At 38.8% G+C, this 27514-nt stretch overlaps 1 long non-coding RNA gene across 1 annotated transcript in view; it reads right to left on the bottom strand.

Annotated features, from left to right (window-relative positions):
• Positions 1 to 19411: 19411 nt before the first annotated feature.
• The window catches only part of LOC148521908 (uncharacterized), a 34314-nt gene continuing 26211 nt past the window's right edge, over positions 19412 to 27514 (bottom strand). Inside the window, exon 2 of the long non-coding RNA XR_015878786.1 lies at positions 19412 to 21580. This is a non-coding gene — a long non-coding RNA (uncharacterized LOC148521908). The remainder of the gene's footprint in view (positions 21581 to 27514) is intronic.

Here is a 27514-nt window from a genome sequence, read left to right as displayed (position 1 = left end):
AATACTATTTACTATTCAAAAGGAGCTATGTTAGTTCCATATATTGGAAATCATTTACTATCTAGGCACACATTTAAACCAAATAGTAAAAGATAAAGTTACAGGGAGGGAAAAACTTCATTAATTGGTGATGCTTACACTTGCATTTTTAGTCCTACCTTTAAAGCAAAATATTTGTGCACATCTGGGGCCAAAGGCTGAGAGTTTAGAAAATGTGAGAGCAATCTCTCACATTTTTAAACTGAGCCAATGTAATAAAGTCACAGAACATGCACACTAACATGTTTTTCAGACTAAAAAAATCTCTCAATATGTAAACTCTCATCTAGATGTTTGAAAATACAACTCTATCAATGTATTAGTGTTTAGAGTTTTACTGTTAAACTTTCACATTTTCTAAACTCTCATCCTATTACATTTGGCCCCTGATGCCAAGAGCTTGCTCAGAAGGAATGTATATCCTTGTATATACTGGCTGACCTATAAATATAGATGTAATTCTATTATGCTGCAATGTGTCATTTGTGCACTATAAAAGGGATCACAACTAGTTCTTATTGTGCTCTCAAAACTAGGCAATAATGTTACATTCGTTATTAAATAATATTGGAATGATCCAATTCTAAAGTTTTTTAAGTGCATGCTACTTTAATAGTAATTATAACTGTTCCTAATGAGCTAAGTTATATCTACATGAACCCGTGTTACACTAAGCAAAGATTAGTAAAAAGCACAAACACAAAGTATTAGATTCTTTTAAGATTTTTTCCCTTCTTAATGTACTTTCTTCTTTTATATTCATTTAATGTCATTACTTCATTATTACTGTTTGGATGCTCACTATTTCAAACTCACTGGTGTATGATATTACTTCTGGAAACTTGTTCCCAATGTAATTGTTATTCAATATCGAAAATGGTACCATTTGAAATTGCACTATTCATTTATTTGTATCTACATTTTTACACATGAATTTAATTACTTTCAGTTCCTTTTGAGTTTGCTAAAGATTAACAAAAGTATTACCTGAATTGGTGACTGGAGAAATATGAAAATACCAATCCAGGTAATTATTTATGAAATATAAAATGACAGTTGAATCAGCCTTGGTCCTTCTCTCTGCCTCAATTTGTGGATGAGAGGAGAAATTGGTCAGAATGAGTGTGTTCTTTGCTAACTAGGAAATCTTGCAATGATGTGCATAGTTTTCTGTAGCAATCAAAGTCAAGATTTGAAATTAAAGTGTTGAGAAAGCATATTTTGAAGGACTTTTGTTGTGCTACAGTAAGTGGTGCAATTGCATTTTGTTAACTTCACAATAGAAGTAATCTAGCGGTCTTCATAGATTCCTAGATGTACTCTGAGCAATCTAATTAAAAGTTCACATGCGGAAAATTGTACAGTAACATGCCATAATTACATGATTAATTTAAGCTGTGCAGTATTTTAGAGAAAAACTAAAAATGTAATTTAATGAAAGTGATGGTTCTAAAGTTGAATAAAGTTGGACTTTGATGTACCATGTACACAGGGCCAGGGGTACAGTGTTTCAATTTGACATACTTCTCCAATGTTTTCAGACGTGCTCATACGCAGACACATACTGCGCATGGGTCGATCTGGTTCTGCAAAGTCGGTTGCAGTGTCCCAAGAGCTCGCAGAATGATGGACATGCTGCTGGCATTTGAGGGCAGCAACGGGGGAGTGTTACCGAAAATGGGGGCATGTCAGACATGTTTTATGGCATGCCAAAGTCAAAAGCTGCATCCTTGTACAGAGTTTCACTGGCCCCAACAGCTTTGTTTAGCCGGACATCCCGAGTAACTTGAAGGTTACTCAGATGTTTGATGGGTCACCGATGTTTACACAGTGGATCTGATGTTGTGTCTTCGGAAGCAGGTATTGGAACACAGAAACCAGCTTTTGCATATTTTAGCACTATCACCTTTGAATCATCCCCACAGAGAACCTTTTCAAGTGCACTTTGTAAATGATTTCCACAGTAATTTAAGTCAATAGAACAATCATATACTGTATATAGGTTGTACATAAATACAACAAATTAATAATAATATTAATTATTTTAAGCAAATATAACAATATTTTCTTAATTAGCATCTATAAACTAAGAAGAATCTTAGCAAAAGATCTTATGATTGACAAGTTAATGCAACTTAGTTTCAGTAAGAATCCTAGGACTTGATCTATCGAACTTTCTTGAGAGGACAAGTGCCCATAGCAACCAATCAGCTTCTAGCTATCATAGATTATATGATCCTGTATGGTGTCAGTCTCACTCAAGAATGCTGGATACTATATTTAAGGCCTCCCCAGTGCTGAGCAGTAAAGATTACTGAGGTCAGAGCCATGGCACTGGCTGCTCTAGACATACAGGTTACAGCTCAGGGTAAAGAGCTACAGGCATGACCACTCCAGAGGTAGAAGCTGTAGAAGCAGTGAGTCTCAGATATGAGGAACTAAAATTAGGTCACTTCTCATGCACCATAAAATAATGGTAGGCTGCTACAAAGCTTTTTGAATGACACCTCCATAATGATGTGGCATTGTAGCAGTGAAGAGGCTTGTGCAGGACAGGGACTGATCCAGACACAGAGGGCCTGATTCAGAGCCGCTCATAAGTGACGACTCGTTCACTCCGAGCGATGTTCGCACATCTGCGCATGTGTATGGGTTGTAATGCGCATGCGCCAACCAGTCAGTGCGGTCAGAATTCGTGTGCTCACAAAATAGCAAATGCCTGCTAATTTGAGTGACAGAATGAGGTGTTTGTGGGTGGTAACAGGGGAAGGTGCTTGAAAACGGGGAGTGGAGATCCAAACGCAGGCGTGCCAAACGGTCAAAACGGGCGTTTCAAGGGTGTGCATAATTAACAAAGCAGCGTCATCGACCACGTCACTTGGTTGTCTTTTAGCCTGAACTGCTCGCATGATTGCGGTAGGAAAATGCTACCACAAGAATAGCGAGCAGTTCATACGCTGTTCGATGTACTCGATTAATCTAATAAATAGCAGAGATGACGTATGATGCGTGCCGCCAGGGGGCGTTTTTTCAAAGTAGCGAGCGCATGTTTCGTTTGCTCGTTCAGACATAGAGGTGTCAACAAACTGTAAAGAGCGAGCGCTTAAATTAAATATCCGGACCCTTTTTCAGAACGACTGTCCGCAAATAGCGTCCAGCTCTGAATCAGGCCCAGAGTCCACTGGGACACCAAATGGATGCCAGAGTGACAGCAGCAGGTAGGAATGAGCCCATACACAACCAGGCAGCCAGACAGATTCTAGGCCACCTCCTGGGAGCCACAAGCTATACAGCTGGATAAAGTCCATGAAACAATACAGAAACACACCAGAAAACCAAGCAGCACCAAACACATCTGAGAAGTAGGCCACAGAAGGGGAATAATCCTCTGCCAGTCAACAAAACTGGGAGTCTAATACACACACCACCCAGAAAATTAGGTAGACAAGGGATTGATGGTGTAAGCAATTTCATGATGATCAAAGAGGCACTCAAGTAGAAGTTGTTATATAAGTAGCACTCAGCCGGATCATCCAACACAAGGCAATCCCTTATTTATTATCTAAATATGTATATAAGAGCTATTTAAACCTAATTCAATATAATATATTTTAACAAAATCAAGTTTTAATAGCTATTATGAAATATCTATTATTTGTATATTGTGATAATTAAATTAAATATTTTTATAGTTACAAAAAAACAACTCTCAGTACACTCAACTATCAATTATCTGCTTTCTCTAACCATGACTATCTGTCCCTTCTTTGAGTCTCCTCACAAACCTCAAAGTTAAAGTAGAAGTGGATAGCCTATCTGTACATTTTGTGCTAATGTCAATTGACAGGCGATTTCACACAATCAAAAAGCCCTAGGAAATGTATCTCATTTGGATGACTTCTAAAACAAATGCTGTCAACTTGACATAGAAGCTGTGGCAGTTTCAGAAGGTTTCTAAATGAAAATGTGGCTTAGTAAATTTAGCCTCTAATATATGAACCTGTAATGTTATCATTAAAAATATTCTGCCACTTGGTAAAATTTTTTACATGTTTGATTTGCTTAATGAAAATGTTTTCTACCATACAGATCCTGATCATTTTTCTTATTTCAGAATGTGATTTATAGTATTCAAGTGTTTGAACTTGAATCTTATTAGTAAATACTTCTCTCTTGAGACTTTACAGAAGCAATAACATTATCCAAAATAGTGAATCTGAGCCCATACCAAGTCTAAATCCTAACAATAACCCTTCATCAAGCTCATTTTTTTTCACATTGTATTAATGCACTGTTCTTTGCGCTCACATATTCTAATATGCACACATTATAGAGAAAACATTACACCAATGGAAATGTACTGATATTTAAAAACATAATTCCCAGATACACAGGCAAAGAAGACTGAATGCAAAAAGAAGCACCAACTCTATCATAAGGGTTGGGTATGAAATGCTGATGGCCAGGAAGCCGTCTGACAAAATCCCGATGCCACAACCGCGAATGATGAAAACCTGACTGTTGCTGATAATTACCCTAACCCTCCCCTCTCCATCCCCTATCCCTCCCTTAGTGGTGCCTATCCCTAACCTCTCCCAGGTGGTGCCTAACCCTTACCTTCAACCAGGGGTGCCGAAACCTAAGGCCTAACCCTCCCAGGGTGGTGCCTAACCCTAAGCCCCCCCAGGGGCCCCTAAACCTAACCCTCCCCCCTTGCGGCTAAGCGCTAACACTGCCCAGCTTACCTTCATTCGGGAAGCCGTCTGTCTAGATTTCGGCATTAGGATTTCGATGGGCATCAGGTTTTCGACGCCTCTCTTTAGTCCCATGTTGGTATTTATACGCCGAGATTTAGACAGACATCCTCTTGCCTGTCTGCATTTTGACTGTATCCCCTATCATAATACCATTAAAATGATAAGAAACCTTTTGCAATTGAATTTGTACAAAATATAAGGTGGCAGAAATATTTTATGGATTGCAATGATCTAATGTAAGCTTGATGCACCCTATTATTTTTAAAACAGTTCTACTTGGATGCTTTATATGGGAATGGTATCTTAATAATTACATACATCACCCAAAAGTACAAATATATACATTACAGTACATTCGCCTTAACAAGTACAATATTTTTTTATCATACACATCATACAATCTTCAGACATAAACTTCATAATATTAAATGTACAACAACTGATTCAGCCTGACAGTATTGTTATCTTTAATTTTAGAGACTGTCACAAATTAAAAATCAATATAAATACCAAATGTACTGTATGCCTTTTTTTACAATATTATTCTCCTGTAATATTTTAATAATTTGGTCATATAGGAATATTTCAGTTCCAAAAATTTTAATATTTAAAAATATCAAAGCTAACTGACATGGGGAGATGTATCAAGCCATGGAGAGAAAAAAAGTGGAGAGATATAAAGCACCAACAAATCAACTTCTGTCATTTCTATAGCACAGCCTATAATTCATTCACAACACTAAACAGGTAAGATTTATCAATCTGCTCCACTATGGAGATCACCACTAGCTAAATCTAAAGACCATTACTCAAAAGTGTTTGCAGCAGGTATGTGCAGTGACAAATCTATATTGGAAATCTGCATTCCACCAGTCCCCTCTTAGGGGGAGATATATCTAACCTTGGGGAGGGATAAAGTGGAGAGAGATAGAACACCAACCAATCAGTGTCTAACTGCCATGTTATATCCCTCCACTCTATCTCTCTCCAAGACTTGATACATATCCCACATGGTGACAGAAATAAAATGGGAATATTTACAGTGCATAACGAATGCTCACAGATGCTGATTAATGATTGATATTTATGTGACAAGCACTACAGAATGACCAAGCTGAATCACAAGTATTTATGATCTACTGTTACATGATCAGAAAAACCAAAGCTGTTAAATCTCAAGCTGACAAGATGTTGTTATGAGACTGGTGCCACATTACCGCCGGACTCAATTACTGACAAGGAAATCCCGACAAGGGACTTAAGATAGGCTTTGAAATACCATACTTACCTGCCCTGTTGGGATCTTCTCCTTTTGGGCTGCCAGCGTCGGGAAATTCAGCCGCCGGGACTTCATACCCATTCCCAAGCTGCCTATATTTTATACCTAACTACAGTGGCATTAAATTAACTAACTAACTATGGCCCCCATTTAGTAATGAGTTTTAGCACAAAAATGAGTGATAAATTTCACTGTGTATGATAAATGGTGCTCCAGCCAATCAGCTCCCAACTGTCATTTTTCTAACAGTGCACAGTTGGGAGCTGATTGGCTGGAGCACCATTTATCATACACAGTGAAATTTGTCACTCATTTTGGTGCTAAAACTCATTACTAAATAAGGCCCTATGTCCCTTTAACATTGAAACATAATTAGTTTGTAAACATTAGAGGATAATCCCATTAATGTTGCATATTAGTATGTGGATGTTTATGAAGACCATTTAATAGAATTGTCTACAGATGTGTCCTCATAGTACAGATAGCCTTATGTACCATATGGCACGAGACACATGGTGTGGCTTAGATGCTCCACCACAGGAAGAAATTCCAGGACTTTAAACTTATTTGTGAATTTTGTGTCATCATAGTTACAGTACTTCCAAAGTCACTTATAGTGTACTGAGGTGTAGTAATTTTTTCAAAATGAAGTTGATATACAGTAAAGTTGCAGATTAAGCACAATGCTGCACAACATGACTCATTTATATTAATTTTCAGTCTTTTGCCTTTTTACCAAGATTAGCATCCGAGTCATACACAGCAGCTGCAACCAGTGCCAGTGCCAGTGTTTGGGGTACCCCTGCATTGTACATTTGTTATATTAGTAATGCGAATGAGATGCAATTTCAATACAAAACTATCTGATGAGCCACATGGCACAGCTTAGTTGCAAAGTCTATGGCATGTGAAACAGGGCTCAATGGCACAATTTAAGGTTAGGTGTACATTGACACATCTGTAATGCAATGGTTAATACAGTAACTCAAATCCTCAAATATCCCCAGCAAGGTCATGTTTTCAGAATTTCTGTTGATAGAAACAGGTGTGCTATTTACTGACCAGGCAAAGCAAATTCACTTACCTGTGCATGATAAACCACTTAGCTGAAGAGGGTTTGCTCTAGGGATGAGCAGTTCGGATTCTGTGGAATCCGAACCACTCCGAACAGTGGAAATATGAGTTCACCCGACCCGCCTGACTCTGATCCCACTTCAAAGTTGATTGTCATCCTCCCAGTGTCGGATTCTCGAGAGAGTTGTTTTCTACATAAGGTGCCGCAACCAGGAACTTGGCGTCATTTTACTCGCATGTTGCGCATTGCTCTGCTGAGACTCACTGGCTGTGCTGGTAAAGTGACTGTATAGGGGGTACTGACTGCATGCTGATGTATGCTGTGCTATACTCTGCTGACTAAGTGGCTGTGTCCAGAGACTCTCAATTGGCTGTGCTGGCAAAGTGACTGTGTAAGAGGCACACTGCATGCTGATGTATGCTGTGCTATATTCTGCTGATTAAGTGGCTGTGTCCAGAAACTCACAAGTGGCTGTGCGTCTCAAAGTGACTGTGTATAGGAGGCACACTGCATGCTTATGTTTGCTTCACTATACTCTGCTGATTAAAGAGGCTGTGTCCAGACTCACAAGTGGTTGGGTGTACAAAAAAAAGATTAAAAAAGTAAAAAAAAAACTTTCAAGAAAGTTAAAAGTTTAAAATAAACTGTTTTTTTTGGTGCTGTAACCCACTGTGTATACAAGCACTGTGACTCTGTTGGCTGTACCACACTGTGTATACAAACACTGTGACTCCTTGGGCCATAGCCCACTGTGTATACAAGTACTGCGACTCTGTTGGCCGTAGTCCACTGAGTATACAAGCACTGTGACCACTTTGACTGTAGCCCACTACGTGTTTATAGCACACAAGTACTGTGACAAGTTAACGCAAGAAAAGTAAAAAAAAAGTTTAATAAAGTAAAAATATTTTATAAAAGTAAAAGAAAAATCTTTTTTTGTGCTGTACCCCACTTTGTACTGTAGTACAAGTACTGTGACTCCTTGGGCCATAGCCCACTGTGTATACAAGCATTGTGACTCCTTGGGCCATAGCCCATTGTGTATACAAGCACTGTGACTCCTTGGGCCGTAGCCCCCTGTGTATACAGGCACTGTGACTCCTTGGGCCTTAGCCCTCTGTGTGTCCATAACACACAAGTACTGTGACTCCACAGTGAGTTCCAATGTTTCATAGGTGTGCTTTAAACTGTGGTGTCTGTGCCACTGCCCTGTCACTTTGTAACCAGCCAGCTCATTGCAGCCTTTGACCAATAATGGTGAAAACAATATTGTGAGCTGTGAGGTGAAATAAATTGATTGTAAATGACTGGAAATGAATGTTATTGAGGTTAATAATACTCTAGGAACAAAAAAGCCCAAATTATGTGATTTTATCTTTTTTTGACAATTTTTAAAAAAAATCCAAATCCAAAACTAGTCAAGGCAGTTTGGCAAATCCAAATCTGGATGATGAATCAAAGCAAAATCCAAATCTAGCAAAAATGGTTCTGTGCACATCCCTAGTTTGCTCAGCTCGTAACATACCAAGATCAATATAACAATTTTTTTATGGAATACCCACACAAATTATATTTTGTTTTTTTCAGAATGCATTTAATTTTCAGCAAATACCATTTCAGTTTAAATGATCACATACAATTTTACCAAAATTACCTAAAAAGTGTTTTGTAATGAAATTTCAAGAAAATTAACCAAAAGCAAACACTTATTTTATAAACGCCACAAATTAATATTTGTTTTTCATGCTTTGGTATTAATTGAACTTTCCAAACTTGTTACAAGCATGATTCTATATGCAGGGATTAAAAAAAAAATCTGCACATAGAGAAAATGAAAACATTTTCTATTTAAATGCTTACAGTGTGTAGGAGTAATATGCTAGTCCTTCCAGATTAAATGATGGTACCAATATTTAATATTTTACATAGTTTGGGGGAGATCTGTGTTTTGAAAATTTGTCTCTCAGTCATTGCCTGGTGTTTACAATCAAAATAACTTTGATGGGGAATCATCATTTAAACAAGGGGACTCCTTTCTGTGACACTACAGTACCCTCATGTTTGTGTCTGCCAGTATAAGGGAGATAGGGCACAATGTGCATTCTGACACTTTTTGGAAAATGTAATTTCTCCAAAGTGCAAAGTGATATTGTTTGGTGATCAGATGCTAATGATATATATATTTTGAAAGAAAGGACAATGTGAAGATAACATCTTGGTGCTAATTGGACACTTGGCAAAAATTGAGTTCTCCATTGAACAAATTGCCATTTTTAGGTAAATGTAAAATATACACTTATGACATGCACATTCTAACCAGTTATATTCCCATAATATTGTTTCTACTTTCTATATCAAAGGCAATATTTCTTGCCAGTCCTCTTATGTAGTACATCTAATAAATTGTACATGTGAGATAGAATAAGTGGTTTATATGATTAGACCATTTACATAACAAATTAATGAATGCCAACAGCAAATTAAAAATATATCAAATTCCATATATCAACATTTCAGAGATACACTAAATTGATCTCACATATTTTAAACTCTATGAAATAATCCCTGTATATAGTTTGACAATGGCAGACTGTATAGACAGAGTAGACTATTTTTTTTTTACTTTTTTCAAGTTGTGTTCAATTTTAATTGAACACAACAAATTGGTTTATGTAACAATATAAATCCCCTACCTATGAGAACAAACACAAACTCATATCTTTCTGAGATTTTTATTTAATCTGGAGACACCTAAAAAAATTTTTAAAACACCAGGTATTGAAAAGGTTACCTTTTGACAATTATACTAAAAAAAACATAAAACCCCATTCAAACCGTAAGAATCAGAAAAAATATATCACACAACTTTGATGTTTGACTTTTACCTATAGACATGTTTCTAACATTTTCTAATTGTCATTAATGAATTTACATTTTAAATTCTCTCTTTCTCTCAATTTAATAGTTTGATTATGTTGTACAGTATATTTGATTGAATGTCAATAATAACAATAATAATAATAATAATAATAATAATAATAATAATAATAATAATAATAATAATAATAATAATAAAATGACCAGCACTTTTAACAATTTCCAAAATGTGCACATAAATATCTCCAATTTGTAGTATAATGGTCCCAATGTCTTGCACAATAGCTTTCATGCTGCAAACCTCAAAAGGTTATTGGTTAGGTTTGTCTAATGATTAGAAATAGTGGCAGTTATATTCTAAAGTTAGGAGTCAGATTTAAAGCCTATAAAGACAGGTAACATTGTCTGATATACTATAAAATAAGTTTAGGTACAAGCAATGGTCCTTAGTTTAAGTAGAACAGTAAGAACAGATGATCACTTACCATGGAAACCATTACATTATGGACAACAATCAACTAAAGTGGTTGGTTCTCAACTTGTTTCAGTTCTTCATAGTTTTAACTGGGAGTCCTGAGATTGGAATGTTTCAGATTCATTTTGACCAATTATAGTCTTCTTCTGAAACAAAGTAATAGGTTGAGGAAATATATAGATAATCTAAAATTGGGGATTCCTACTCAGTGGTGTCCCTACCTTTTGATACACTTGGTGCAGATAGCTTAGCAGTGTGCTGCACTGGGAAATATGGGGTGTAACCATGTGACAAGGGGGCGTGACCTCATGACAATGGGCATCGCCTTATGGATGAGGGCAGGGCCACACACCCAAACCCCGGTTTTAGTATCTCCGGGGGGTCCTGGAGGCGCAGGCTGCCCCAGGGGACCAGAGTACTTGTAGTGCCAGCTCCCTTACTGTGACAGGAGCTGAGGGCTGCACATAATTCTACAGTGCAGCACCTGGCTCCTGTCACTGAGGGGGAGTCTGCACTTTGGTGTCACCCTTCGGCGGGTGACAAGCGGGTGCGGCCCACACCCCCATTGTGACACCACTGTTTGTACTGCATTTTACAAACCCTGTGGAGGCCCCCCTTCTTTTTGCAGCAAACAAACAAGGATCCTTATGGCTCTTTATTGACTACCATGATTTTCTGTGGTTCAACCATCTTGTTTCCATGTTAGCATCCTGTAAGAGCAGCTCCTTCAGACTAGCAAGTTAAAGCAGCAAGATTACAGTTATACCACTGACACTGTTATAATGCTTAAATAGCTTTTTAATGGGGTCAATATCATGATGCTGTGATTATGGTAGCAACAACATCTTGTCAAAGTTATAACTGCATACTGCCATGGAGTTATTTAGAAATATAAGTGGCTTAGATGTGCATAGCCATGAACCTTTCCTCAACAAGTTTTTCAAAAGTATTTGGATCACTCTGCAGTATCCACCTCTGCAGCTCTCAGACCAGACATGCATACCTCCCAACATTTGTTAAGGAGGATTCGGGACTACTGGCCGAAAAAGGGTCATGGCCTAATGGTAAATAAGGGAGTGGTCTGATGGCACGCCCAAATTTACGTGCACTGCCCCCAGGCTTCCCTGTACTGTGAATAGATGCTGCGCACATGCACACAGCATCTATTCTCACTCTGCATACCTGCTTCTCTGCTATGCAGAGCAGCGGTGTATGCTTCCCTTATCTTCCCCCACCACGGGACATTGCAGCCCCTGGGTGGGACAGTGGGGCAGTCCCAGAAAAATGGGACTGTCCCGCTGAATGCGGGATAGTTGGGAGGTATGGCCATGGGTGAAAAAGCCTACCACTAGAATCTGTAAGATTTGCATTGCTGAATTGCTGTTGCTTTAGTTTGAATACATTTTCATGAACAAGCAGCAATTTCATGCTTATTATGTTGCATGTACAATACATGGTGTAAATTGATGGAGACCTTTGAATGGGCTTTATTTTTGTGCACATTTGTCTTTTGGTCTTTTTTCTCTATATTTACCCAGATTGTGTTCCAGTTTTGCTTCACAGCTATACATTTACTAGCACTTTGTTTATTATATGCATATAAGTGATGCATTTATTTCCTGCAGTAGCTACTTTATTTAACTAGTTTCATTGTTTTGATTCTTTCTGATGCTCCTTTTGTTAGTATGGCAATATCTACATTGTTCTCTATTTAATATATGATATACTGTAGGAAGTCACTGTGCATTGCTTGCTATTTTTAAATTGGATTTATTCAAGTTTTCAGTGTTGGCCTTTTAGCAAGCTAACCCCTTCCATTAACTTAACTTCTGATGCTCTTTACATGTGACAAAACTGCTAGTTGCACTTTGGGGATCTAGTTATGCTTTTCCCCTGGCTGTCTTTCTGCCCTCTCTTCTGCCCTCTCCTCCATTTGGGCCATGCAGTCTCTCTAGTCCAGATGTCAACATGCATGGAATTAATATACTTCTTTTACCCTCTCCCACTATGGTTAACTATTTATCAATAAACACAAAGGTGTTGCTTAGCCCTCTTGTCTTTTTCATCTCAGTAGGCTGATATATATTCCAGAAAGGCAAAAACAGCACACAATTTCCACTAGCACACTGCAAGTATGCCAGCATAAGAGCTTTACATTCTATCTGATAATAGTAATGCAGACATATAAGCAAACATTTGCAAATATACGTTAAGCCATCAGGCCATGGCAAGGTGTCTCTGTTCTCTTGGTCCTCCTAACACTACATGATTATAGCACATACTTTGGGTCATAATTTACATATTTCTAAATCGAGAGTTAACTATCCTGGAAGCACCTCAAGGTCCACCAATAGAGCACTACAAAGATCAGCATACTTCCAACTACAGTTCCAATTTATACCCAGTATGCAACTGGGATCTCTGCATTGCTATTATTAGGCAGAATGTAAATCTCTTTTTGCTGGCCTATTTGCAGTCTGCTTAGGGAATTTTTTTGCTGTTTTTTCTTAGTCTAGATCAGGGGTTGGCAATAAGCAGCACTCCAGCTGTTGTTGAACTACACATCCCAGCATGCCTTGCAACAGTTTTAGCATGGCCAAATAGCAAAACTGTGGCAGAGCAACCTGGGATGTGCAGTTCTACAACATCTGGGAAGCCACTTAATGGCAACCCCTAATCTAGATTAACCCTTCCTTACATGCACCTGTGATGGGAATATAAATTGATTTGAGCAACTGCCATTATGTGTATCATTGTCCTGTGGGCATGGATTGGATTAGTAGTTGGAAGGTATGCTGATCCTTGTAGAGCCATATTGGAGGATCTTGGGGCACCTTCCGGTAAGTTAGCTCTCAATTTAGAAATACATAAATATATGACCAAATAATGATGCTATTATCATGTAGCGTTAGGACCACCAGAACTGCATACCTTTCTGTGGCATGGTGGCTTACCATATATTTACAAATGTATGCAACTGAGATCTCAGCATTCCTATTGTAAGGAATAATTTATTTCCCTTTATGCTGTCTTATTTGCAGTGTACTGTGGGATTTGCTTGGCTGTGTTTTTCTAGTATAGATTATCCCCTCCCTTAAATGCAATGTGATGGGCTTATAAATTGATTTGAGCAACTTCAATTCTATGTATCATATAGTCAAGAAATTCATTTTTTCTATACATTCTGCCCCCCAATTTGGTAACCATAACTTCCACACAGGGGCATTTCAAAAGAGGAGGGGGTCTGTGTGCAGTCTCTGTCCTGGGCCCCCTCCTCTCAGCCCAGCAGCCGGCAATGCACTGAGCACTGATAGAATCTGGGCACTAGAGTGTGCCCAGAGTCTACAGCACAATTGCAGGTCACCATTTTCCAAGCATTTTTTACAGTACTGACACCAGCTTCGATGTGGGACTCCGGAGTGGTAAGTATAATATGGGTGCAGGGTGTGTGGTGTGGGCCCCCCCTGGACCCAGGGTCCCATGTGCACTGCACACCCTGCACCTATTATAGATAAGCCCCTGCTTCCATACATGTTACACTGCCAGTGGTCGTTTGAAGCATAATGGGGTTGCCATTTTCTTGACACTTTAAAATTGAAAAAAAGATATCTGATAAGAATGTTCTCTGCCCCTAATTCTCAACAACTCTCCTTGGTTCAGAAAACATATGCTAATGCTACCATTGAAAATGTTATAATGGTTGCATTATTTATCATGGGAGATTATAATATTGACCATTACTGTTCTGGATAAGCTGGGTAATTGTGTTTTCCTCAGACAGATGAGGACCGAGGAAAAAAACAAATCTTTGAAACCAACTGAAGCACCAAGGGGCATATGTATCAAAGCTTGATGTGAGATAAAACTGTGAGATATATATCACCAACCAATCAGATTCTAACTTACATTTTGCAGGCTGTGCTTAAGAAATGATAGTTTGGAGCTGATTGGTTGGTGATATATATTTCACAATTTTATCTCACATCAAGCTTTGATACATATGCCCCCAAGTCCTGATGGTTTTACTTAAAATTTTTATGTTGTCTTCCAGACTGAATTAACTCCCGTTCCTCTCAATCTATCAAATGTTGTCACTACAGATACCACATTAGTTTTTTTTTTTAGTAATTCTTATGTTGATGATTTTATATGTCCATTGTTTACAATGTGGTAGATATTACACCATCCGTATTCTACCTTTTTGACTATTGTTGACTACTATGGCCTCCCGTTTTTTCACTTATGTTCCTGTTCAATCCTATTTACGTTTGTTTATGTCTTTTTTTGCTCTATTATAAAAAAATTTCAATACATTCAGTTTCTTGTTGCAAAAAAGGCATCCCATAAGAAGGCCATATAAAAAATAAAGTTATTTAAATGTAGTGAGCATCATACTCTGAGAATTTCTATTAATTCTGTGACACATGTAATAGATTGTTTTATGCTTTCAGCAGTGATGCAAGTGGATGGAGAGCCAATGTCACAAACAAAATATAATGCGTTTATAAGGAATTGATTCTTTGGGGAAAAAAGGAAAATTGTATACTAAAATATCCCAAAAAACATATTGCACATTGCCATTGGAATTAATTTAAGATTTAATTTTCTAAGTGATTAAAAACCTTACAAAAAGAATTTGAAAAGCATAGTGATATATTGTTTTAAATCTGCTGAGAATTAACTTTCAATAGACAATGATGGTAATAATAGGAAATCATTGATTTATTACATTTCATTTTGAAATATACAGGTTATGACATGTCAGTACTGAACTGCTGATGAATTGTGTCTGTGCAGGACAGCTGATAATGTGAGTGTCTGATATTTGCTGCTCTTTTTAAACTGCCAAGGTTGCTGTAACATGTTTGAGTTGTGTCATTTTTTAAATAAAGGTGATAGGAAATACAGTCCTCAGGGACATCAATACAATTGCTAGTGTGCTATGAAAAGTAATCAGTCAGACAGGCATCTTTTTAAATATTAGAGGAATTACACAGGAATTGAAGAAATAAACAGGTATTTTCTTAACTAATAAAGAAGTATATCTGTTTATATTTATCTGTTAATATATACTACTAATACTGTACTATTCTGAAAATCATTACTTATAGCGCAAACATTTCTGTATCTAAGCCCAAGTACAATACAATGAGATTTACAACAATGATCATGTTTGGTAACAGAAAACAGTGACCTACAGTATAGTGAATGTAATCTACCTCCTATGCTACACAGAGTGTAGAGTAATAGCAAATGTAGAAGAGCATAAGTCAAATATATGACCAACATATGCAACAGTTGTAAAGAGGTAAAATAGTGGTATGTTGCAATGCAGTACACTTATTATATTCAAATAATATTTATATTCATAACTCTAAATCACTTATTTTTAATAAAATACAGTATTTGATTTAATATCCCAATTAAAGTAGGCTGTTTGATATAATAAACTGACATAGAGATGTAATATAAAGTTCTATATGAGTGTTAAAAGGAAAGTACACTGGTAAGCTTTATAAAGGGTATTTAGACCCAGATCTCAAAACATTACGTATTAATTTTTATATGCAGCACTGTCCTATACAGCCTCAATAACCTAGAAATTTCATTTCAATCGACTTTCATTCAGCATTTTACATGGCAAGAATTTGTTCTTTTAATTCTCGTTAAGTAATGAATTTGATACATATATTGTGACTATGGATACTGCGGTTCAAAAGGAATGCTGATCTTTGCTAAACTAAAGCTGGGTACACACACAAAGATTTTCTGTCCAACCATCCAACTAGTTGATTGGTTGGAATGAAAATCTGGTAAGTTATGAAAGCAAATGACAATCAGCAATTTGCTCCCATACGCCGGAAAATGGACAAAACTGTTTTTGGACAAATTGTTTAGATCAAACATTTAACAAACTTGTCTGATGACTATTTTAATCTGTTTTCTGGGATTTAGGAGCAAATTGCTGATCATCAGTTACTCCCATACGTTACCAGATTTTCATTCCAACCAATCAACTATTTCAATGGTTGGACAGAAAATCTTTACATGTGTACCCAGCTTTAGGTATAATATGCAAATTTAAATCTAACATGTGGTGGTTTGAAAAGACACAAAAGCTGTTTCTATAATCAATATCAGTTGTTAATTTGCATATGCACAAATATAAGTCTGCAAGTTTGAGTTTTCATGTCTAGATCTTAAGATGCATGCTAATGTTAATAAAGCATTCCATCAAAGGTCATCTTCTAGAAAATGGACATACTGTATGTGCAACTCTAAATTAGACCCAAAGTGATGACTATATCAAGGAGGCATGCACTGTATGGTGTTTAGTGATATGACACCTGCCCAGTACAAAATGCCTGAGTGGATGTCATCTTATTGGGCAAACAATTTGGAAAAAATTATATTTGACAAAACAGATAAGCCTAAAATCCATAATCAGCCAGTGCAACACAGCAAATGAAACAACAAGTGTAAGATCCTCCACTAAAAGTGTTATTGAGCATCAGATTGGAGTGGTTATGCTATAACAGGGAAAGCTGCAGCATTGTGCTCCCTATCATAATGTGTACCAGAATGAGCATGTCCATTGTATGGCTATTGAGTTTAAGGAATGTTTGCCCACAATAAAAATAAGTGCTTCCCCTCCCTACTCACCCTGTGCTTGTAATGGTTGTTCAGCAGCAACTCAACCAGTGAAATGTGACAAGTGTACAAATGACTTCTTAATTAATAAGATCAAGGATCAGTTATTATTACATATATTAGGGTTGCTTTTTTATTGTGTATTTTCCTATGGGTTATGTAATTGAAGAAGATTTAATTGCTACATTGTGGAAGAATGTTATTCATAAGATGATAGAGTTGGAGTTTAGTGGACTATGTGTTTTAACATTTTTAATATGTGTGTTTTACTCATTTATTATATATTAGTATATTGTTAGATTAGACTAAATACTCCAATCCCATTATAATACTGCTACTGAGGTGGCAAAGTTTCTGCTCTATGGTCCAAATATTTATTACCAGTATCTAATTCTTGTGTGTCTGACAGGGTGGCGGATGGGTATGCACTCCTAGGTGTACATTTACTAAAGTGAGAGTTTTTAGAAGTGGAGATGTTGCCCATAGCAACCAGATTTTAGCTATTATCTTCTAGCAGGTGCAAGTAAAATGTTAAGTAGAATCTTATTGGCTGTTGTGGTTCAACATCTTCACTTCTAAAAACTCTCACTTTAGTAAATATACTCCCTAGAGTCTATAGTCCCATGATAAACAGTCTAAATTGTTCTGTTCACATTATGTCAGTGGCATCCTATGCTATTGTTCCCCATCTTCACTGGGAACCAGCCCAGATTGACAATCCTGTAGTTGGTTTGTTTTGTAGCAGGATTAACCTACACTCTTTGTTATGTTAACCAGTTTTAGACTAAACAGCACCAGGCTATCTAGCATGGATGCTAGTTAAAAACTTAAGAAATATCATGCTGCCCTGTTTTTTTTTTATAATTCATTATTTTCAAAAGCATTTATGAGAAAAAGTTTGCAGAAAACACATATAGAAAACAGAGAGAAATAAGTAGTTTAAATAATACTGGTCAACACTTGTAAAAACAGCACTTATCTAGAAAACACTATTTAGTGTAGAAACATTATAAAAAACTATTTAGTATCAAATAGAGCAAATGGTTGAAAAACCATTTCTCAGATATTACTAAAAGAAGAAAAAAGAGGAAAAAGAAAGAACAGAAAAGAGAGTGAATGTAAAAAGATTTGGAAGGGGAAATGGGAAAAATAAAATCTAGAGACAAGCGGATGTCTTGCCTTGTTTTATTTTCTTATTGTTAAACTTCTATAGCAATTCTGTCAATAAGTCTCCAGGAGAAGCTGTTTGGGTAGAATCATCTGATATTTACTTTTTTATTCGTGTAGTTTTGCAAACCACCACTTGATGCATTTACTGGTTTGTATTTGTCCATCATCTCAATACCATAATTTACCATATATGGTTTACACTGTATATTCATGTGAGGAGCTGATTCAAAGGTGAATGCTAAATTGATTTTCATGCAATCTGCCAGTTTGCAGATCTGGTCCTGCAATGTCTCTTGCAGTGCCCCAAACGACACAGTATGATTGGGGTTGGTGATGGGCAGCATTCCAGAAAACGGGTGCATGTCGGACCTATTTTCTGGGTGTGCAGAATCCAGTGGCTGTGTCCTTGGATGCAGCTTTACTGGCTCCAGGAGCGTGATTTCACTGGACATCCTCGGTAACCTGAAGGTTTCTCATATGTCTATTGTTCATGCAGTTGATCCGATGCTACGTCTGGGTGCAGCAGCAGATCATGGAAGCCGGCAGTTGGTGTCTTTCTGCTTAAGACACCTCCTGCAGCTTTTGCATAATTTGATGCGGCGGCTGTGCCTTTAGCCTCCACCTCTGAATCAGCCCCTGCTATGCAGTTTGCCTATGACACATGCATGAAATATGCAAACTGCACTTTTAAATATTCTTGTTGTTTCAATTGTTACTGCCATGAATGTATTATTGTTGTATACGTATATCAGTGAGGAAGTTGAAACAAAGTAGCACAATCTGTCAGTGATCTTGTTGACATTCAAAATATATCTTAAACTCTACATACAGATAACCAACTCCACCAGTAGCCCTTCCAGGCTGACAATATCCCATTCATACAACATGTTTTCCTTTCTGCTGTTTGGCATTAACATCGCTTCCAACCTAAACAGAGACGATTTTTCCTTGTTTGAAGTCACAAACTAATTTTAGCAATTGGCATAGTACTTTCATTTTCTATTTTTTGTTCATATCTTCACAAACTCCCCCATGTCTGGCAAAATAAATAGCTGTGGTAACAGTAAGGATCATTTTCACAAACAGGATGTTTTTTGTATGTTTAATAATTATGCTTTAAAGTGGAATATACTTTTTTGTATTGTACAAGGGGGCAAAAACATCATATACAAAAGTTCATATGCATATATGGTGGTGTGAACACTTACTTAGGCCCTGATTCATAGCCGCTCGCTATTTACGAGCACTCGCTCTGAATCAGGGTGGGCCATTTTTTTTAACTCGGCCTCCAGGCCACTTGCTAAGCTGTGGGTGACCATCCACAGCTTAAGCGGGCGGCCAGGCAATGGTCACGATTATCGTGACCATTGGGCTTGCGACGAGACCCTTGTGCAAGGGTCTCATCCATCACAAGCCCTAGTGAACTGCCTGTTCTAATAGAGTAGGAAGTTCACTACTGACATCACGTGTGATGTCAGTAGGGCTGCCCACAAATGCCTCCGTTTGTGTAGCCACCCCCCCCCCCCCCGACCAGCCTACAAAATGGGGCGAGCTGTTGATCAACATCAACAGCCATCCCATCTTGTAGCAAGCCCCGGAGCGAGTGATTTATTGCACATCAACCCGCTCAGGCCCTTAGTCCTTATTCTGACACCCATTTCACACTGCCAGCAAATAACCTGGGTTATTGCACATGAACGCGCAGCAACCCGGGTTGCTGTGCAGTGTGAAAGGGCACAGTTAAAATAACCTCGGTCAAGCAACCCGGCATTTCAACCTGGGTAATGAGCAGGATTGAACATGAGTTCAACCCGGCTCGCAGTGCAGTGTGAATGGGTAACCACGTCGAGGCGACCCGGGTTCCGTTCACTGCATATGGAGTGCCGGCGCTTGGAGATGATCTCATCTCCAAGTGCCAGCTCAGCAGTGATGGTGGTGATGTCATGGATGCGGCATTATTGCCAGGTTGGGCCACCAGTCTACAAGGGGTCTTGGCCAGGTAGCACCGGGATTGAAGTGTGTACAAATTTTGGGTGAAACCAGCAGTTGCAATGTGAAAGGGGTATTAGAGAGTCATACCAGAGGTGACTTAACATAGGCAAAGGTTCACTTCAGGAAGGGTTGGCCTCCCAGGCTTGGTGACAGGAAGGTACAAAGGGACAATTGCACTGGGCCAAAGATTCAGAGTTCAGGCTCAGACCTCTGCCTGTGTACTGGCACACTATTCAGCTGGAAACAGGTATGAAGGGAGTATGCTTTAATAAGGCACCCTGTGGCACACTAATGTACAACCAGCTTCAAGCTTCCTGGACTTCTTGTTTGGTGGTACAGCATGCGGGATGTCATGAATGCACCCCACTGAAGGAAAGAAAAGCTGTGAAGAAGAGCACGTGCCAGCGCCTGAAAAACATGGAAGGAAAGATGTAGCATGAGCTTACTAGTGCAGATGAAGTTGGGGAGACACAGGGGGCATGAGCTACAGAGACACAGGAGGCATATGTTACGGAGGAACATGAGGCATGAGCTGCAGATACACAGGAGGCATTAACTGCAGAGACACAACTGACATGAGCTGTAGAGGCACAGGGGTCATAAACTGCAGAGATAGAGGAGGAATGGGCTGCAGAGACACCAGCAGCATGAACTGAAGAGACACAGGGGGCATAAGCTACAGAGACAAAGGGGGCATGAGCTACAGAGACACAAAGGTGGTAAGTACCACCATCACTCTAATACAGTATTTCTGTTGCAGGGTCTGGTGGACCAAAAGTGACAGAAGCACCAGTGTTCATAGCCTGGGCTGGTTTCCACTATAAGAGTATGAACATCATGTTTTGCTATTGATACCAGAAGGTTCTGACAGGAATAAATTGCTATGGAATACAGATTCTTGTTGAACTACAGGTGCAAGTATACCATAGCTGTTAACAGGGGGGTTTTGAGAGCAGAGGGGGCTCATATGTAGTCTCTGTGTTGACCCTTTTCTCTCATATGCAGAGTCTACTGTGCATGTGCAGGTCTCCAGAAACATGGTGAACACTTCATGACTTCCGTCCTATATATGCATCATTTTCCCAGTGATTTCTTTAGTGCCAGCACCAGACTGTGATAAACATACTTTATGGGTGGAGTGTGTGCGGTCTGGGCCCATTTGCACTGCACAGGCTGCACCCATTATGCCCATGGCTGCTTAAGAATGCTGTTTCCTATAGAGTATGTAAGTGCCTGCATGCTTTAACATCCAGAGCCTGTTGGACCTGTAATGACAAAGGGAAAAATAAAACAGTTAAAAAACCCACAAAAAGTGGCGTGCAAAGCAGCAGTTAGTATTAACTTAAAACCTACCTGATTTTGCCTTAAACTGAATTGCTGATTTACAACTAGCAGATACAGTATATTGACAAAATTGTGCCTGTGCCTGCAAACGACAGACTGTTACATTGTGTTGCAGAGTCTAAAGGGGCACATCCAATAGCAGACCAAAAAACAACTGCACGACTACAACACTGTAATTGTGCAGTCTTTTCACAGTCTGTGCTGTGCCTACACTGAATGTTCAGTCATTCAGTGTAGGCACATCAATCATCCTCTAACATGCTCAACCTGACGTTATCGGGTGATGATTGCTGTCTGAAACGACCAGCGGGAGAGCACATCGCTGGTCATTTACAACATTAATGTGCCCGATTCATGTGCAATTGAACAATAACTACTGTATATTGTTCAATCGCACATAGAAATCGGTAACTGGATGTGCGCCCTAAAAATATAAACATGTGAGTGTAGGTTCACCAAAACATACATATAAAATGTATCATTATAAGAGATTAATGCAAAAAGTCTTATGCAGTACACATCTCAGTCTTATAAGGGTACCTGATGCCATGATTATTAGTATCAACTACTTAATAGATAATTTGCTAAAAAAACTGGGTATAGATTTTATTCTGTTTTAAAGAAAATATAGATTTAAGCTATACACTACATTAGAAGATTTGATCAGTCTAACACAGTCACACTTAACAGTACCAGTTTTTACCAGGTGCTTTCACACAAAAATGTGAAGTTACACAATTGTCTTTGCTGTGGTACTGTTGTCTGCATCACACTCACTAACACAGAGTTATTGCCCCAATAAGTAAGGAATATAACAACTATGAAGGTGGGATACTGTTACTTCCGTAATGGGGAGCTGGTGGGAGTGATGGAGACATACAGGTGAGCTGATGAGGACACACAGGTTAGGTGAGAACAGTGTGGATCCAGGTCCTGAGCAGGAGGTGCAGAGGTGACCTGTGTGGGAAGTCATTATTCTCATCTCGTGATGCCTGTCACACACATCCCTCAATGCTGGGGCTGGACTCGAATGAGTCCAACTTCAGACTGTAGATGCAGTCCCAGACTTGATCACCCCTGGACCAACCACTCTCTAATGACAGGCAGCCAGCCTGCCTGCCTAATATACCATCCAATCACATTCTTTGGGCCAGGGCCAAACCCTGATGAGCTTGCACTGCCAGCCCTGCTTCTCCCACTCTAACCACAGGCAGGAGAGAACAAAAAAGGACAAACACATAAAAAGACATATGGCCTCCAGATAGCCCCCATTAGACTAACGGCCCACTGGGAAATGTCCTGGTGAGCCCAATGGCCAATCTGCACCTGTCTCCTCCAGAGGAACAAAATAACATTGGGGGGAGATATATAAATCTTGGAGAGAGTGCCAACCAATCAGTTTGTAACTGTCATTTTCCATACACAGCTTGTAAAATGACAGAAGCTGATTGGTTAGTACTTTATCTATTTCCACTTTATCGCTCTTCATGGTTTTATGAATCTCCCCCCCAATAAACAAGACTATTTAAAGAACAAATGCTGCCTGTGCCTCTGCTACTGTCCACTGATTTCATGTTTGATGCACTTTTAGTACCACAACATCTGGAGATCACTATTCAGTTTAAAGTTACCTACTTCAGATGGATACAATTCTCAATTAATACTGCTATGGCAACCTGTTTCTATTCAGCTGTTTTAGCATACAAAGGATAGGATGCACTCAGGGGCGTATCTATAATGGGTGCAGGGTGTGTGCAAGGCACATGGGCTCCTGGGTCCAGGGGGGCCCTGTACCGCACACCCTGCACCCATAATATACTTACCTCTCCACATTGGTGCAGGGGTCCGGTGCTGTAAAAACATCTGGAAATTGGCTGCAACAGCCATTTTCCCATCATTTGAACAATGCACAGTACAGGGAAAATGGCTGCCGCAGCCATTTTCCTGGTGACCTGTGCATGCACTATAGACTCAGTGCACACTTTAGTGCCCAGAGTCTATAACTCCGGCATGGCCATCTCAGAGTGCTGCCGGCTGCTGAACAGAGAGGAGAGGGCCCGTGATGGAGACCGCACACAGGCCCCCTCCTCACTAGAAATGCCCCTGGATGCACTAAGCACTAAATTGATGTTTTCAGAGTTTTGCCACAATCACTATATGTATCAAGCTTTGGAAAGTAAAGATTTCCAAAGTTTTTGCCTGACAGCCTATGGGCTTCTTTTGCAGAAATCTATGGAGAGGGATATGAAAGTTCCTTCTCCATCCCCTCTGCTGCTTGCACATTTATTTATAAGTATTCATGAATATGGCATTAATAAATGCTGCTATGCATGCGATAAGGGGTGGGATGTATCCCACAATGTGCTGGGATTTACAGTATAGTTTGACAGCAAAGGCCACACATTTGTGTATGGCTTATGCAAAGTAAAGTATTTTAAGTCAGTTTTTATACTATTGGTTTCTACAGTACTTCATTCTTTACTGTCACTTGTTTCCTACAGGCAAACAAACTGAATTTGAAACAATTTTTTTTGTATTTTAGTATGCACTTTGTACTTATATTGTTGTTTAGACAGTATATAAAAAACAAACATCAATTTAATAATAAAAAATATGGTGTAAAGAGCACAACAATCCTTAAAAACTGCAAGTAATTTACAGCAACTGAAGTTAGAGTGATTTTTTTTGCATCATTGGAAGTATTGCATGTTTTTCAACTGTCAATCTAAAACCTATTTGTAAATAATAAAGAATAAAGTTATTTCAAAGAGTTGTAATTTTAGCTTATTTTTCTGTTAGGTAAATATATTGTCATACCTTTCTCAAATTGTATTTCTGGAAATGAACTTAAATAGATAAGATACATACCTATCGCTTTCAAAAATGACCTTGAATTATTTGTTCAATGAAAGTCAATATCTTAAATCCATCTTTTTATTGAGTTTTTCAGAAATAGCAGCACACAATGCATCTTTTCTACCAAAAGTAAGCAAAGTGCAATTGAAAGTAAACTAATCTTTATGCAATCCATTTACTTGTATTTTATAGGTTTTCTCTATGTCAAGTTATTTTCAAATATTTTATTAATGTACAGTATTATTGAATTATCTAAGTTTTGGTTAGTTCTTTAACATTTAAGGGCTACGAAAAGTAACCCAAATGTTCAGAAAGTTTATAAGGTACATAAGACTCATCATATCTGTAAACATTAGACAATTGAGAACAGTATAATACAATTTGGTATCCACATTCAAAAATTTATAAACTATGAACTATGGCCCTCATTCAGAGCCGTACACTCTGAGCAGAGTGCACGCTCTGAATGAGGGCCGCCCTCCATAATTATGGAGCATCCTCCTGGATGCTCGTATAGCTGTGGGTCACCACCCACAGCCTATACGAGCGTGCAGTTTGATGGCTGCGATGGTCTTGACAATCGCGACCATCGCCACTGCGAGCCGGAGCCTGCGGTTGAGGTTTTCAACCGCAAGGCCCGGAGTGATTTTGGCTCTATCAGAGCCAAAATCACTCCCACTGACATCACTAGTGATGTCAGTGGGCCGGCTTCTGACGGTAGGCGTTCCCTTGGGAACGCCCCCATCAGGGAGGCACACCCCCGGCATGCCCACCAAAGGGGGCGTGCTGTCAATCAACATCGACAGCACGCCCCCTTTGATCAGACACAACGAGCGAAGGAAAGTCCTTCGCTCGTCACGTCTGGCGCATGCGCACGACGGAGCTCCCGCCGTCGTGCGCATGCGCAGTGCACAACATCGACCCACTTGCGAGCGGACAGCCGCTTGCGAGTGGGTCTGAATCAGGCCCTATTTCCCTTATATTGTATATCTAAATTAAGAGTGGTGCATACTAAAATAAAATTATATCATATAAAAAAAAGAAAGAAAAATTATAACATTTTCATGCTAAGGTAGATACATTTTATGCTTGGGACACTTTGAATAAGATTAGCTGACCTCAGGTAAGAGGGGGCCATTTCATGGCCAAAGTACAGTAAGGGCATGTCTGCTCAAAATGCACCCCATGCTGACTACTAGATATGTGCCTGTCTGGACAGATCACTTGTGGGTGCTCGACTCTTGGTGCAAAATGTGAAATGATGATGATGATCAGTGTTGCCGTTTTTGACTGTGTCTGAATACCTCCCTTTTATGCTAATAATATTATAATGTGGCTGCTGCAACCTATTAGCAATAATACATTGATATTTGCAATCGGTCTGCATTTTAAATGAGAAGGCAATAGATATGTGTATTGTTTTGAATATGAATAATTTCTTTAATCTTGTCTCTCTTTTTACATGATAAATGCAATTTTTTAGTTATTTAGGGGCCTGTTCTTATCATGAACCGGTGGCCTCAATAATTAAGTATCCAACTTGCTGCTGTGAGTAATAGCCATGGATAAATCACAGGAGCAATTCAGCATTGCTGTGGTGTGGAGACAGCTGGTCACAAAAATCAGCTGTCCCTGTGATCCTTACCATTGCTCCATTAGTAGCGGTGAAACTTAACACTGCCAAGTCTGACTCGGCAGTACTCGTGCAAATGCGTGAACACATGAACATAAAGAACCCAGTGGAAGGAGAAATGGGTGGAGTGATCCAAAAGTGTCCCTGTTTGCAACAAATGACTCCTTTAAGGGTCCAGGAATAAATGTCATCTAAAGATGGTGAAGGTTCCCACTGTCAAGATCTGAAAGTTTTGTATTTTAGATTAATAAATTTAGGTTGCATTATTATTGTATGTGGACAGTGGGCCAGAAAGGGACTAAAATTTAAGCATGAGACATCTGTGATATCTCCCGCATTACCTTTATAATGAGTAGCCCTGGTACTTAATTTCTACAAAAGTAGGAACATTTTTTTTTTCTCCAACTTTTGTACAGTAGATATTACGGAATAATGAATAGACCCCTTAGAACACGGTCCAGCAATACACTAATTTATATTGTTTTCAATTTGTATATTGTATTTTTACCAGATAATATTATCACTTTTAATAGCTCTAGGAGTAGACCAGACATATTTGCCATCCTTGAGAACTGCATGCATACTGATGGGCCAAGCTAGTTTTTTGCTCATAGCATGACCTTCAGGCTTCTGAGTCGCACTTTGGAACATTGCATGATGTCTGTATTGTGGCACACCGTGGCGTTCTACAACATAAGAGAATCCATGTCATGTAATACACCATTTAACCGCTGAGTGACGAGTGCTCTACTAATTAAATTTATACTACTGAATACCATACTGTAGAAGTGGATGGATATCCCAGACAAGCAGGCCAATCACATTCATGCATTGTACAGTATTTGCATGTTTCATGTTCGCACAACCAATCTTTTTAATAATATCACAGAAGCTCATTGAAGGGGACGCAATAAGTACACATACAGTACTGTATGGTACAGTGTAATTGCCATGTTGTTATGATGGTATAACCGATTCATTAACGAGATGCATGCACAGCTATCAATGATACGGGATGAATTATTATTCACTAATGGTGGGGTAATGTGTTTACATGTACTAGTATAATATTTTGAAATAAAGACACATTTTTATTATTAGTATCATTATTATTATGCTTCCCTCACTGCACCCTCTCTAATAGCATCGGGCGGGTGGAGAACACAAGGATTCAGAAAGTAGAAGTGAAAGCCTTCTTGTCACAGTGGTAGAGCGGGTCCCGGATTCAAATCTCACCACAGCCTAACATTATTTCTTAATCATTATCACTTTAGATTCATTAATCTATATATATATATATTTTTTTATTAAGTACAGTGGTGGATCCATCCACACTAATCAAGTTTTAGATGCACCCACAGGTGTT

Source organism: Taudactylus pleione, unplaced genomic scaffold, assembly GCF_031769625.1.
Source record: "Taudactylus pleione unplaced genomic scaffold, aTauple2 ptg000154l, whole genome shotgun sequence".
Classification (NCBI taxonomy): domain Eukaryota; kingdom Metazoa; phylum Chordata; class Amphibia; order Anura; family Myobatrachidae; genus Taudactylus; species Taudactylus pleione.
Note: the sequence above shows the minus strand (reverse complement) of the source record. Positions and strands in the feature narration are given on the sequence as shown.